At 37.1% G+C, this 16,997-nt stretch overlaps 1 pseudogene; it reads right to left on the reverse strand.

Annotated features, from left to right (window-relative positions):
- LOC149260907 (auxin response factor 19 pseudogene) overlaps positions 1 to 16,527 on the reverse strand; it is a 111,865-nt pseudogene extending 95,338 nt beyond the window's left edge.
- Positions 16,528 to 16,997: the final 470 nt, after the last annotated feature.

Genomic DNA, 16,997 nt, shown 5'->3' on the forward strand with positions numbered 1-16,997 from the left:
ATCTTCTATGTTATGTGTGATTGATTCCTTCTTATCAGTTATATTTGTTCTTATTGATGTTGCTCATGTTCGATTAAGCTTCTGCTAAATTGTTTGTAGAGGTAGATCAAGTGTTTTGCTTTAGTATATTACATTACCAGGTGATCTACAGGTGGGAATTTCTACATTATTTAGTATATTAATTTATTTTTTCTTGTAGATTGTTGGTGAATATTCTCATACCACTCTCTATTGTTTGACCTTGCACGTATTGAGAATTATGTGCCCTTATGAAAGATATAAGAATGAAGTATTAAACAACTAATGCATGTCCTAACAATTATAGTGTATACCAACCTAGATCCATCTTAAATCCAAATCTACCAAGCACCTAGAGAGATGAAATCTCTTGAGATGCAAGTCCCTTTTAGAGTGAAAAGAGATTTGATCCCTCTCAGCGCTTGGTAGATCTAGAATTGAGATGGATCTAGGCTGGTTTACTAATAATTTACAAAACATAGAATTTCACTTTTAAAAGGTTATCTTATCTACTTATTTCCAAAAAATATAAACTTTTAACTTTGAAATCTTTCTATAAAATTAAAATATATTTTTTAATTAATAATAATTATAACAAAACCAATATCCCATTTTATCATTAAAATGACCTCCTCACCCCTCTCATTTCAATAATTAAAATGAATCTCGAAAACACAAACAATTACTTTTAAAGTAATTTGTCTCTCTCTCTCTCTTTTAAGAATGTAGTAAAACCTATCATTACTTATTTGTTAATGGGTAAAAATGATTATAATTTTTATTACTATTGATAATGTAAACTAACTCATCATTATTATTCCAAGAAAACCTCATTAGTTAAAATGGTTTATTAGTAATTTATAAAAATAGATTTTCACTCTTAAAGATTTAACTTATTTACTTATTTCTAAAGAATATGGACTCTTAACAAATTAAAAATAATTTGAAATCTTTCTATAAAATTAAAATATATGTTTTAAGTAAAAAAAATTATAACAAAACTAATATCCCATTTTAATGTTAAAATGACCTCCTTAACCCTCTCATTTCATTGACTAAAATAAATCTTGAAATGATTGTCGAAATTTTTATTTTCTCAACCTAAATGAATATTGAACCTATAAACTGAAAAATGCCAAAAACAAAATTAATAAAAGAAGAAGAGAAAGAGTTAAAATCAATCTTAATGAATCAACCACTCAACTAGAGACACAGTGAAATATTAGCCAAATGTAAATAATTAAAAGAATACACAAAATGGGAAAATCTTAAAAGTGTTGCACACAATACTCTTCAACTACGTGTAAAAATACCGTCTTCACTAATATTGAGTTCCAAAGGCTTTGACCAATGGATCTTCAACAATCTAAAATGTCTTTTATAATTATATTTTTTATGATTATCATGCCTTATTAAATACAACCTTTGCAAGCAAGTGATTTAAATGGTAAATTTGACCAAATTTTCATAAAAAATGTCAAAACTAATGATCTTCACAAAATTAAGCATAAATCAAGTGAATAGATAAAGATACTTGGTGTTTTAACCTTTTATTGTTTCGATTATGATTACTCTTCGACATAAATGTTTAACCATGGAACATTAGCCGAAAATTACTATTATAATGTGCTGGGCTATAACAGATAGATACCACTCAAAGCCCCTATCAAATCTTTCTATTTGGAGAAACATAATATTCTTGCTTTTAAATAGCCTATTTTAAAAAAGAATACCATGGGAAAAATCATAGATTAAAAATACTACGGTGAAAACCATAGGTGAATACAATGACTAAAAAACATATTTTTATTTCATTTTAAAGTATCATTTTTTTAAATTCTTTTATTTGTATTGTTTATAGGAGAGACAACATCTCTTCCCTACTGGGCGGGAGATCCCCACTTTGCACAATTAAAAAATGAGTAATTTTATTTAAAAAATAAAAAATACTGCATTATATTTTAAAATAAAAATATTATATTTTAGAATATTTCAATATTATATTCAAAATCTAGAATCCAAAACTGCCAACAACAAATAAAATTTTTACTTTAATTATTATTTTATTTTTATTTTTATTTAATATGGCCAGTCAAAATGTTAAACAGGACAAAACATGACAGGACATTACAGGATCTCTATCATACTGGGCTGGAGGGCACCTCTCAACGCAATTATCAATAGAATGCAACAAAGTTGGGATGCTTTGATTGTGGAATTAGTAGATATGCAAGTTTAACATACAAATAGAGGCATGAATGAAAATAATTGAAAGCACATGAGGCATTGCATGCCCTTCTCATCATCAAATATATTTTGCAATAGATCAAGAATAATCTGCAATTATCCAAGATTAGTCCCTTCTAAAAATATCTAGACTAACAATGTCTAAAAATTATATTTCTAAAATTATCTCAAATTGACAACTAATTGTCCAACTAGATTAGTGATCTAGGAAGATCCCAAAAGGCTCAAAATTCGAAGTCCTCAAATTTGACCAAAACCAACACCAAGTCGTAGATTTCGGCGAGAGATTTTGGACGACACAAATGAAACCTCAGTCCGACTCCTTATGTAAAAGTTATGCCCATCTGATGTTTAAGTCAAACAACTAAAAAAAATTGCAGGTGGCCCACAAGGTGCCATGTGGCACTCCCACAAGCTGCCACATGGTAGCCTTGTCAACAACCAAAACAATGGTATGGTCGGTTGACTGGGCATGACATGGCAGAATTTGGTGATGACATGTGGCGATGACAGGGTTGACATGGCATAATTCACGGCCCAATAGTATTAGGCCACATGACCCAATCCAATGGTGCCATGTGCCCCCTAATTGGCAGCCAAGTTGGACCCAACCAACAACTTGGTGGCATGGGCAAGTGGACGGTCAAAACATGGTAGCATTGGCTAAATTTAACAACGGTTTAACGATATAACGATTTGGTGATTAGACCAATATAACATATGTTATAACTAACAGGGTCCACGGTTGGAACCCTCAACCAACAAACTAATTATAACGTGCCAACCAAAATGCCAACTAGTGGGGTTTTGTTAAGACCATCAACACGGGTATATTAAAACCCATACCAATGTCGCAAATGAGGGAGGCTGGAGGGAAGAGGCAGAGCATAACATCAAAAAGTGGAACTCAACATTGCGGGAACCTTAACGCACACGAAACCAGGAGGGTGTGTTGTACAAGAAGGAATATTCTAGGGGAATAGTCCTAAAATATTATAAGGGAATATTCCCAAAATATTCTAGGGGAATATTCCTATAATATTTCAAGCGAATATTCCGAGAATATTTCATACAAAATTTGTTGTGGAATCCTGGGGATTCCTTGGGAGTACAACGTTGACAGTGGTAGAACCTAATTGAGTTTATACTCATTTTACTCAGACTTTCGCCACAATTTCATTGGTGCAGTTTGTTTTTGGACATGAGCAACCCATTTTTAGGTCACTCCCAAGATTGTAGGTATAATGTTGTATTTTTCCCACCCTCTGACATATCACGTGCATTCGTGCCATACTAAACAATACCTCTAATTTTACTACATATTGGAAAATGCCTCTAAAAATCACATTATTTAACCCCCTACTAATACAAACCCAATACACCTTCCCAATTTAAAAAATCCCTACTTTCACTAGATATTATAGGTATCCTTTTTTTCATCAACATTTTTTATACCCCTTTATATTTTTTCATTAACTTTGACCTCCATATTTTATACTTGCCAATATGAAAACCCTTTACATCCTAATATATGCTCAATATATTATGTCATTTTTTCCTCAATATATATACCCTAATATGAACCCACGTGGTATGGTATTACTCCCCTGGTGAAGCCCTCATGATTTTTCCATGTACTTATTTTCATTTTTGTTGAGATGGATGAAGAGGCCTCCCCATTATTGAAGCGGGGCCTAGAGACGTAGTCCACGTTGGACGAACTTCGTTATCAAACTTTGGGTGCATTGTATTTATTGTCTCCTTTATGTTTCTTCTTCTTTAAGTGTTTGCATATATGGACTTTACATGCTCTTTCATGTAATTCTGAAAACATTAATGAAGTAAAGATCCTAGATCATGTTTGGTATCAGATTGGTCTTCTTGTTGATGTGAATTGCGAGTGTGGAAAATTACTAGGGCCAAACTCAAAAAGGGTGAAGGAAAACTTAATTCTTTTGACCCAAAGCTTGGATGTGCAACATGAAGAAGGAAAATAAAAGATGATGATGCTTGTACCAAGAATGAGCAAGCTTTCCATAAATCTTTCCACAACATGGAAAATAAGGTGCATAAATTGTTTTCAAATTATTAGAAGGAATTGTTAAAGAAGGAAAATAAGAAGAAAGAGAAAACAAAGGACAATGCTTCAATAAATTGGGGAAATAGAGGAGAACCTCTTAAACCTCCATCTCCATCTTCAAGTGTCTATTCAACTTATTTATCTTCTTCTCATCAGTCTAATAGGCAACATAGAGTTGCTTCTACAAAACCTTTTTTTAAGTTGGATGTGAAATTTATTTTTCCCATGTTTAACGAAGAATATAATGCAGAAAAGTTAAACAATTGGATGAAATGGATTGAAGTATATTGTCAAATACAATAGATCAAAGAGGACGAGGAAAAGATTCAATTAACATCTCTTCGACTAGGAGGCATCACTCTTGTATGGTGGGAGAACAAAATTCAGAAAGGTGGTAAGAATACTAGTAAACTCCTTTCTTCGTGGTCTAAGTTTGTTTCTACATTTAGAGGGAAATTTTATCAAACGGGAGAAACCCATGATAGAATGACAAAATTTAAGACAAAGAAAAGGTCAAAATGTTCAAAGTTAGAGGAATTTAGGAAGCAGGTATTGGCATTGGGCATTCGTTTAGATTCACCTGATATTTTGATGAAATATTTTGGTGCTTTACTTAGATATCTATGGCATGCATTGATTTGTTTGAACCGACTACTCTCGATGCGACTAGTGTGAAAGCCATTCATATTGAAATCGGGGGTAAACATGGACATAGATATCATCTAAAGAAGTCATCAAGCCTCAGAACAAAAAATTCAAAGGCAAAGGAAAGAGAAAAGAAAATAAGACAATAACCACAAAGAAAGAAGAAGGGAAGCCATCTTGCATGCATTGCAAGAAAGAAGGGAACGATGAAGAAATTGTTGGAAGATGCATCCAAAATTGAATCCAAAGAAGTATGGCGGAAAAGGGAAGCAAAAAATGGTTGCTACATTGCAACAAGACCTTGGATCTGATTCCGGTGACGAGACAAAGATTACAACTATCGGCATGCAAGGTAAAAATTCCCTTCATGTTTATTCAAGCTTTGGAAATCATGCTAGTTCAAGTTTTACAAATGACTCTCATGTTTATGAATGAAAAAGAAGCGAATTATTCCATATTCGGGTTGTATCTAAGCATACCCAAATCAATAAATTGTTTTACCTGGGGTCTCAAGTTAATTTGATTTCAGACGCAATTGTTACGAAGTTGGGTATGGAAACCAATTATCATCCAAAACCCCACCTTCATGGTTGGGTATATGACAATGAAAAACTCAATGTAACCAAGCAATGTGGGGTTAGGTTTGCATTGCTTCAAAGTTGACAGATGAGGTTGATCTAGATGTTGTCCCACTTGATATTTGTGGCATAGTATTCCAAATCCCATATTTGTATGACAGGAAAGTGGTCTTTTTTAGGCATAAGAACAAATACCATCTCACCAAGCATGTGGTGGATTATATTGTCAGAGCTCACCCGAGGAAGACCAATTCAACCATTGTCACTACAGGACAGATGAAAAGGCTCATCAAATCCAGCATGAAGTGTACGCTCATGGTTGTGAGGGAAAAATATGTTGAAGCATTTGATGCTTTCAAAGGTTGTAATCCCTCTCACAAGAAAGAGTTGTATGATATTGTCTCTAACTATGATGAGATTTTTCAGGAACCAAGTGGGTTTCCTCCTAAAAGGGAGATCCAACATGAAATGCATCTCCAACAAGATGCCTCTTGCCAAATGTGGGCATGTATAGGTTATCAATTGTTGAAATGGAAGAAATCAAGAAGTAGGTGCAGGACTTGTTAAACAAAGGAGTAATTAGACCTAACTCATCTCTGTATGATTCACCAATTGTGATAGTGCCAAAGAAATATGGCACATGGAGGATGTGGGTGGATTATTGGGCTCTCTACAAGATCATGGTGAAAAATCTCTACCCTCTCCCTCGCATAGATGATTTCCTGAAGCATGTTGTTTATTTCACTAAGTTGGATTTGTGCAATGGCTACCATCAAATCACAATTGTAGAGCATGATATGTGAAAATCTGTGTTCAAGGACAAGAAAGGGCCCTTTGAGTAATTGGTAATGCCAGTTGGACTTTGCAATGCCATATCTACATTTATGAGGGTAATGAATGATGTATTTTGGCTTTTTCTAGATGATTTTGTGCTTGTGTATCTATATGATATTCTTATCTTCAGTAAAACCTGGGATGATCATGTAAATCATGTCAAACAAGTGCTTGATATTTTACAAAAGGAGAAAATGTATGTAAAATTGTTCAAATGTGAATTTGGAAAAACTTTGGTGTATTTGGGTCATGTTGTTGGAGGAGGTCAACTAAATATTGATCCTTCTAAAGTTGATGTAAATGTTAAATGGCCTAAGCCTATTAATGTAACAGAAGTAAGAAGTTTCTTGGGTGTTGTTCAGTACTGGAGAAGCTTCATAGCCAACTTCTCTGTCATTGCATCTCCTTTGCATGCCTTGATTAGTGTGAAGCAAAATTTTCAATGGGGAGGAAAGCAACAGAAGGTTTTCAACACCCTAAAGCAACAAATCAGTATTGCGCCAGTACTGGCCTTACCTAACCTTCAACAACCATTCAAGATCCAGATAGATTCCAATGGTTATGCGATGGGTGCAGTGTTGATGCTACATCAGAAACTTGTTTGTTACTATTCAAAGACTTTCTCTCAAGCTATTGTAAACCACCCCACCTATGAAACAAAGTTGTATTCTTTGGTGTAAAGTGTTAAGAAATGGAAGCATTACTTGATTAGGAATGAGACTATCATACATACAGACCACCTGCCTTTACAGTATCTCTAGTCACTAACCAAGTTGCAATAGGCTCGTCGTTTCAGGTGGATGAGATTCCTTTAACAATTTCATTTGAATCGAGTACAAAAATAGTACAATTACCAAAGTGGTAGATATACTCTCTAGACCTCCTAACATTTCTGCATCTATTGTTTTGAAAAATGCTTCTTTATCTCATGAAAGCTATGTCAAACAATATGTTATTGGTGTAGATTTTAAAGAAGTTGATGAGAAGATAACCCATGAATCACAGGTGGAAAACTACCATTTGCAAGGCAAATTACTTTACCACCTTGGCAATCTATGTATTCCTACAAGTGAAAGAGTCCATGTAATTCAAGAAGCTCACACTTCTCTTGTGTCTAGTCATTTTGGTGTAGGAAAGACTATGTATCACTTGCATAGGTTTTGTTATTGGCCTCAGATGAAAGAAATTTTAACCAAATATGTAAAGGGGTGTGTGATGTGCTCTATTTGTAAGCCCACTAATAGAAAATTGGGGTTGTACACACCACTCCCTATTCCTTCTCATCCTTGGGAGAGTATCTCCATGGATTTTGTAGGAGGGTTGCCTTTGTCAAGAAAGGGTCATGACAATTTGTTTGTCATGGTGTATAGATTTAGTATGATGTGTGTCCTAATGCCATGTAAGAAGCAGATTACTATAAAAGAAAATCGGTATTAATCATATCAATAAATATTTGTCGATGCGTTTCAAACCAACCAGTGTGGTTCGTCGTTAGGAAAAGATGAAGAATCAGATCAAGGCAACGAATTAAATAGATAGATAGGTCATTCCAATGGCTATAAGGAAACGATTAAATTTGACTGGGTCAAAAAATAGGAAAACAATTATTTTTTCATAATTCAATTTAAGTCAAACATATATAACTAAATATTAATATTATTTTTCTTTTTGACTAAATTAAGAAAAATGAATATACAAATATTATTTATATATATATATATATATATATATATATATATATCAAAATTAACTTTTATCTAGACTAAGAATTAGGAGAAAATTAATTCTCTTTAATGATTTAATTTAAATAAGTAAGTATATATATATATATATATACCTTAACAGTCGAGTACCTAAAGGTCCTTATGGTCGAGTACCTAAAGGTCCTTAACAGTCGAGCACCTAAAGGTCCTCTCCTCTCCCTCTCCCTTATGGTCGAGTACCTAAAGGTCTTATGGTCGAGCCCCCTAAAGGGTCCTTAACAGTCGAGCCTGCTTACGCATCTTTATGGTCGAGTACCTAAAGGTCCTCTCCCTATGGTCGAGCCTGCTTACGCATCCTCTCCTCTCCCTCTCCTTAACAGTCGAGCACCTAAAGGTCCTTATGGTCGAGTACCTAAAGGTCCTTAACAGTCGAGCACCTAAAGGTCCTAATGGTCGAGTACCTAAAGGTCCTCTCCTTATCAGTCGAGCCTGCTTACGCATCCTTATCAGTCGAGCCCCCTGTCGGGTCCTCTCCCGTTGGTCGAGCCCCCTCCGGGTCCTCTCCCGGTGGTCGAGCAACTAAAGTTCCTCTCCTTATCAGTCGAGCCCCCTGTCGGGTCCTTGCTTCCCTAACGTCAAGCAAGCAAGAAATTTCAATTTACTTATTGGGTGGGGGGGCGTTGGTCGAGCGTGCTCCGCATCCTCTCCTTATCAGTGCATCCTTACCAGCGCATCCTTAAGGAAGCATTATTAAAATATCAGGAAATATTATTCTTATTATAAAGTTTAATACATTAGAGATTATAAACTACCAAAGTCAAAGGTAGAAAAAAAATAAATATAAAAAATAATAAGTATAAAATATAAAAAAGGGGGAAATAATTTGACAAAGGGAAACAAAGAGGAATAAAAAAACTTAAGGGGGAGAAATCAGAAGAAACAAAAAACAAGGAAATAAAAATGGAAATCAAGAAAATCGACACAACAACTAGACCAAGAAGGAAAAACTAAGAGGAAAGGGCAGGGATCCAACAACTACTAATTTTCCATCCATCATCCTTGTTTAAATTACTCGACCTCCTTTCAATTTCAATGGCTTCCCTAAACTTACGGTGATGAAAATGAGAAATCTTCGCAATAACTTTAGCCTCCTCAATGCATATATGATGCTTTGTCTTCTCAGCATGTTCAACTAAAGCTAAAGAGTGGGTCCTCCCATGCTTAATGTCGGTTGCGTGTTCCTTAATCCTCTGATTTATGGACCAGTCAGTTTCACCAATGTATGAGGTTCCACAAGAACACAAGATAACATAAACACCTTTCATGTCCATGGGGTCCACCATGCCTTTAACATATTTCAAGGAACTTCTAATGGTGTTGAGGGGTCTAAAGGTTGAGGGAACATTATGCTTCCTCAGGATTCTCGCAATCCTATTTGTGGTCCCTTGGATGAAAGGGAGATGCACCCCTGAAATGCTGAGCAAAGTGTTCGACTTTTATTTTAGCATGTATGGGTCCATTTTAGACTACCCACATCCATTGTTTCAAATCAGGACTCTCGATTCCTTAGAGAGTTTTAGATAATCTTGTGGAAAATGATGGACATGAAGCTAAATAGGAGTATGACATTCCATCCACAGATAGATGGACAAACATAGGTCATCAACAAAACAATGGTTCATTTTCTCTCTCGGTATTGCAGCAAGCATCCTAAGTTGTGGGATGAATATATCCATTATGTGCAACATGCATACAATAGGGCTTTGCACTCTTCTACTCAAAGTTCACCATTTGAGACATGCTTTGGGTACCTGCCAAAAGATCCCTTATATTTGGTCTTTTGGAAGGATGAGGATTATAGTGAATGAAGTGATGGAGATAGAGCTCACAAGTTCATTAAGCAAATCCAAATGATTCATCAAGTAATGCAAGAACACTTGGCGAAGAGTCAAGCACGATACAAAGCTCGATATGACAAACACAAAATTGATCTCCAGTTTTAGGTTGGAGATAGGGTATGGCTCCATATTAGCAAGGAAAAGATGAAGGGAGAAGGAAAGAAATTGAGACCAATCAGATATGGTCCTTTCACCATCTTAGATAAGATTGGGAACAATGCTTATCACCTTGATATTATAGCATATACACAGATGTATTCTGTGGTTAATGTTGAAAACTTGAAACTTTATGAACCACCCATGATCATGGATACATAGGAGAGTGGTCAAGTGCCATAAATGGATAATTTTCACCAAAGTACTTGGAAAATTTGCCTAAAGATATCATCTTAGACAGGAGAACCAAGACTTCATGATGGGGAGACGTGGAATACTTTTGAGTGGGCTTCAAAGGAATGCATCCTAGTAAGGCATGATAGATTGAAAAGGAGAAATTGAGGGAGAAATTCCCTCACTTGCCTATTGATTGATGAGGCTTTTATAGGCCCAAAATATTCTTAGTGGGGAGGAATGATCTAGGAGGATACCAAAATGATCAAAATTCAAAGTCCTCAAATCATAGTGAAACTAACACCAAATTGTAGAGCTCAACGAGAGATTTCCAATGATGCAAACAACACCTCAATCTGACTCCATATGTGAAAGTTATTCCCATATAAAGTTTAAGTCAAACAGCTAATTTTGTTTTGTAGGTGGCCTACAGGGTGCGACGTGGTACTCCCAAAGGCTATCACATGGTAATCCTATTAGTAGCCCAAAAAGTGGTATGGTCAGCTGGTTGGCATGACATGGAAAAATCTAGTGATGAAATATGGTAATGACTGGGCTTGACATGGCATAATTAGTGGCCATGTGGCACCTAGATAACGGCCAATTTGGTCCCAACTAACAACTTGTCAACATGGGAAAGTGGATGGCCAAAACTTGGCAACATTCGCTAAATTTATTGGGGGTTTAACAACATAAAATTTCAACGATCGGAGTAATATAACATATGTTATAACTGGCAGCGTCAACAACAGACATTTCGTTTTATATAGAAAAATGTGGGTCTGTTGGGTTAGAACCCATGACCTCATCCCCAACCAACAAAATAATTATAATGTTCCAACTGGAATGCTAGTAGGAAGGGCTTTGTTAATTCTGCCGATGTGGATCTATTAAAACCCATAACAATGTTGCGGATGAGGGAGATCGACGAGTGGAGGCTGAGTGGAACGTCGAAAGGCAGAACTCAACACTAGGGGAACCTTGACGCACACATAAATAGGAGGGTGCACTGTATGAGGAGAAATATTCTCAGAATATTCTATACAAAATATGTTGTGGAACCTTAGAGATTCCCTGGGGGTTTAGAGTTGATAGTGACAGAACCCAGCCGAGTTTATACTCATTTTACTCATAATTTCACCATGTTTTCATTGGTGTAGTGTATTTTTGGATATGAGCAACCCATTTTTAGGCCACTCCCAGGATTGGAGGTATAATGACGTATTTTTCCTTTTACTCATTCTCATTTTTGCTAAGATGAATGAAAAGGCCTCCCCACTATTGAAGCAAGGCCCAGAGATGTAGTCCACATTGGATGAACTCCGTTATCAAACTTTGGGTGCAATGTCTTTATGGTCTCTTTTATGTTGCTTCTTCTTTAAGTGTTTGCATATATGGTTTTTACATGCTTTTTCATGCAATTATGAAAACATCAAATGAAGTAAAGATCCCGGATCAATTAGTTATCAAGAGTAATTACATTTATCACTCCCCCTTAGTTGTAACCACTACTACCTCCTGGTCTAAGTCTCAACTAGGCTCATAATACTTGAGATCAATTAAAAAAATAATTTTACTTCCACAGGTTGGTGCAATTATCTTCATATCTATGATGTACATGTTTTCTTTTTCCTCCAAACTTTATATCCCGTGTATTTATTCTTCTTCTTTACACTTAGCTTTACTCTGGCTATCTTCTTCAATATTTCTTTGTTTTTCAGTTTCATCTTCATCTAGTTCTTCTTTTTCATCTACTCGTACCTAAACTACTGCTAATTATGTTTACATGTATAAGATAAAAGACAATATCTTCATGTTCCTTCATCTCCTTTTCTATTGTCGTGAAAGCTTCAACAATTTTGATGGTTGTATTTATATTTTTCGTTCCTGTTACACAACATTTTGTCACTGTCCCTGTACTCCCCTTTCCACGATCTTGGAGGACCTATACAGTGAACCCTACATGCTTTCCCATCATGAAGAAACTCCCATTATGTCCCTCTTCATGAGCAGAATGATTCCCTTTTGCATCATTTCCCAAGAATCTTCCTTTTACCCAAGTTTACAAGACCGGCGCTAATGACCCGTTTTCTCCTCGCGCCGATTTGCAGAGATTAAAACCAAGATTAGCGTCGTACGATGCTACTGAGCCTTTTCTCAGTCGCACTGATCCTCTTTTGGAAAGTTTTTTAAATACGGAGTCAAAGCTTCCAGGTCTAGAAGCTTCGTAATGGAAATCTGGTAAATGGTTAGGTTGGATGGAGCTGAGGAAGTCAGTTTGGGTTCCTTTCCCCTATTAGTATGGAACCAATACAAGAGATAAGGCCTTCACCCATGATAAGAGGAACCATCATCCCTCCATCCAAGCTACATAAACCCCTCCTTTTACAAGCGACACTAGTTCAGTCTTAATATTTTTGGAGCTTGAATAATCAACAAGTTATCATAGATTGTAGCTCTCTAGTTTATGTTTGAGGGAGAATAGTGTGTTTGGTTTGGTTTGAGACTAAAGGGAAGAAGCCTTAAAACTTCCATCGTTGGGGCTATCCATGAAATGTTAGAAGAAGTGTGGGAACCCGGATACGTCAGAGGATACCAGCAATGTCAAGGCATTAGTTGTAATCTCTTTTTGAACTTATATGAATATAACTATTGATTGATTTCCTGCATTAAAGTGTTATCTTACATTTGATGGCTTAATGTTCCTTGACCTATTAAGCAGGTTGAGTGCAATTTTTATGCTTCACGTTAGTTGTAAGTTGTTGCTTGTTTGCTTGTTTAAGATATTCGAAGGAAGGAAACAAAAGGTAGCTAGAGTAAGGAAGCAAGATCATCACCAAGCGGAATAACGTTCTAAGAGGTAGGCCCTCTTATTTGATTCTAGCTTAAGGAAGTTTTCCATAGATTGTTTGTTTGTGGCTAGACCACCTCTCTCGAGCTAGAGGAATTTTTTGTGTCGCGCTGAGAATTTACCTGCACCACAAATTGACGACTCCGTTGGGGAACCAATCCTTCTGTTTGATTGATTGTCATTTTATGGTTTTGTGTGAACTTTTCTAGTAGCACCATTTCCCTTTAGTTTTCTCTGCTTTGCCTGGTTTACTTCTTTGAGTCTGAAATTTACAGTGGCAAGTCTGGTTTTAGCCTTTAAATTTTTTTATTTTGTTCCTTGAATCCTTGGTCAGCGCGTTTATTTTTCTGACAGTCACATCGATCAGTGTGAGTTTCTCTAAAATAGTCACGCCGACCCTCTTCTGGCGCTTGTTGTCAGTTAGGAAGTTGCACCAATTCGTGTAGGTGAAGATCAGGGGTTTCCCCTAGATCATAACTAGTGTGTCTTGCCCTCTTGATTTTTTCCTTTTAGCTTGTTCTGATTGTGTTCTCCCTGACTGGAAATCTTCATTGGCTTGGTTTATGTGCTTGTTTGGTTTGCCTTTTCTTCACTTGGTTTCTTGAGTCCTTGGATGGTTTATAGCCCTAGGGAATCTAGGTCGTCATCCATTCAGCTGTTTGTGTCCTCAGGAAGTCAAGTTGTTGGTAAAGTTTCTCCTTGCATTTCATTTTTAGTCCTTTTGTTGCTTTGATTTTCATTTAACAAGTTTGAAAAGTTTCGTTTATTGATTAAGCATCTCTTTTCAGGCATAGATCACATTGCTCATCTTGTTTTTGGTTGAGTCTTTGCATCATTAGTTTGGAAGGAATTCTCTTTTGTGCTTTGCATTTGCTTGAGGGTGATTGTTTTGAAAATTTTTCATTGAAGTGTTTGTGAAAGATTCGTTTTATCATTTCATTGAAAAATACATAATTCTAGTTTGCTGAATCAATATGTTAAATTAGCTAGCATCATTAAAGACTAGAATTGCATCGTCATTTGCATTGGAAAAGAAATGAATTCTCCTTACTATTGAAAGGACTACTTGAAGTGCGTTTGATAGGAAAGATAGGAATGGGAAAGAGTTTTTTCATTATTTTGTTTTCAAAAAGTGAAGTAGTGAAAAGGTCATTTTGATTTCAATTGCTTGTTTGTTGCATTGAGTGTGTTTTCTACTCTCATTAGTGTAAACAATTCATAGAATTGAAAGGGTCTTGTCTCATTTAGCTGCATTTAGGAGTTTTTCGAATCACATCGATAAGGCCTGAAAACCGAGACATAATTTCAAGATAAAATTTAGAATGTATTCAATTAACCTAAGGTGCATTTGAAACCTAACGATCACATTTAGAAGGTCTAGTCTAGAGACGTGTTCCGACGTCTTCAAACCTGGCAACTGTCGTTCGCTTCGGCACTAGACAATGCTAGTACGGACTTGTGCTCCCTATACTGTCACGTATATAAAGGGAGACCCCACTAGGTTGTAATCCTTTATCCATAGGAAGTTGAGTCTTCCGCCTTGTAAACGTGATACACCAAACACAACATTCAGGGAGATTACCTGCCTGTACTTCTCGATTCGCCAGGAGGTATTCTGCAGTATCCTTTTTGCCTAGATTATCCTGAGTAGTCATTTTGATCTTTTTGACTCCTTAAATATAAAAGATCATCCGAGCGCTTGTCCTTTCGAGCTCGTTTCAAACCAAAAGTGATAGAGTCACCTTTGCTTTTTTCTCAACTCTTAAAACATGAAAAAGCACCAGTTTGTTTTTTCATCTTAACAAATTGTTGCCCATGATCATATAACATTCCTGTTAGTCTTTTCCAGACCACGTCATGAGAATACCTTTAAATCCATTTTAAAATCCTTGGAACCAATCTATCTCTTCTGGTTAATTGAGACAAAGTCATCGTGGCTGACCCATTAGGTTCGCCTAGTTCCTCTTCCTCTCCTCTGTTTCAAAGATTGTCTAAGGAGCCTTTTCCTGAATTGCCGTAGTCACTTGAGGACCAAGGTGTTGAACGTGGAATTGTTCTGAGCATTCAAACTTTGTCATCCCATCCTCCCCCTCCCTCAGATACTGGGTCACTTTCCGACATTGGCCTGGAATCTTCGGATAATCCTATCCAAACTCCTGAGAGTCCACCGAATTTTGAAGGTCAGTTAGGAATGGTTGTTTATCCTCCAAATCCTTTTTTCGATCCTGTTGTGATATCACCACAGCGTCCATACAGTCCAGATGATCAGCCCAGTATTCCTTTGGAATTATCCCTTTGAACATCTTCGGTAGTCCGTCGTCATTTTTTTTCACCCATGGAATCAGAAGGTGAAATCCCAGTCTCCTCTCCGGGTCACTCGGAAGTTTCCACTCCACGCATTATCGAGAACCAGGAATATCCTTTCCCTCCTGAAGGTTTCCCTTACAGGGGAAGCATTCCGACTGGTGTTCATCTTGAGTTACCACGTAATTACGCGACTTTAGCTCAGTTAGTTCAGGTACGCCTAGTGCCTCATCGCTATATCATAACCCTATTTGGTCATCTCGCACTATGTCTACCTTAGGTCCGTTCATTCAGAACCCGACCTCCCAACTGATGGTGCATTCTGCAGTTACTTCAGTTCTAGTGCAACCCAATGTTCTGAATCCTCTTGTTTTGTCGGTCCAAGTCACCTGTCCGGTTAAACCGATGGTCCCGAGTCGTGTCTCTCTCAGTTCTTAGATCCTTCTAATAAGTGGACAGGTTGTACCACCGCTTGGGGGGAAAATTCTGAATGTTTCTATGATGTTTGGCACAACCAATGTGAGTGGCTCACAAACTCACATGGTTGGAATGAACCAACCCTCTTTGGGTGCCATTCTAAACCCTGTTGGTCCTGCCAGATTGAGTAATGTCCAGTACCAACAGTCGAACCCTGTTGGTCCATCTGGGTTAAGTAGCGTCTAGTACCAGCAGCCCAATGTGGCTTAGGTTCAATACCAACCTCCTTATGTTCCATATGGTTCACAAGCAATGGTTAATTTGCCTTATATACCCTAGCTAGGACCTTATGTTCAACCTGGTCCATCTGACACGCCTATTGGATATGGCTAGATATATTTCAGGAACTTTCAAGGTGTCACTCCGGGAACTATTCAAGTACCCTTGCAACAACAAGGACATCTTCTGCATCAGAAAGGGAAACCTTCATTGTAACAAGGGCCATCCATACAATAACAAGGGTAGATAGTGCTGCAGCTAGGACAACTGCAACAATCTCAGGGGCAACCTTTGCAACCGTTGCAGCAAACCGTGTAGCCGCAAATGCAGTATGTTCAACCATCCTCCCATCCTGTGTCCTCGTAAGGTCAACCTCTGCAGCCGCAGGGATAGTCTTTATAGTTGCAAGGTTAGCCCTTGCAGCAACAAGGTCAACCCGGGCGACAACAACCCTTATACTCATATCAACAGGGTCAACCTTTGCAAGGGCAGGGTCAGGGTCAAGTCCTGCAGCAATAAGCCCAAAATCATTATGTCCAAGGGCAACAGGTTTAGAATCCTTTTGTCCAAGGGCAGCAGGTCCAAAATCCCTATGTCTAAGGGCAGCAAGTGCAAAATCCTTATGTCCAAGGGAAGCAGGTCCAAAACCCTTTTGTCCAGGGGAAACAGGTTCAAAAACTTATGCTCATGGGCATCAAGTGAAAAATCCATATGTCCAAGGTCAACACACTCAACAAACTTTTACCCATATGTTGCTTATCAGTAGCCTATGACTAGACAGTTTCAAGGTTTTCAAGGTCAGAATCCTCCCTA

Source organism: Pinus tabuliformis, chromosome 6, assembly GCF_031772625.1.
Source record: "Pinus tabuliformis cultivar Carrire ecotype Pingquan chromosome 6, CPIR1, whole genome shotgun sequence".
Classification (NCBI taxonomy): domain Eukaryota; kingdom Viridiplantae; phylum Streptophyta; class Pinopsida; order Pinales; family Pinaceae; genus Pinus; species Pinus tabuliformis.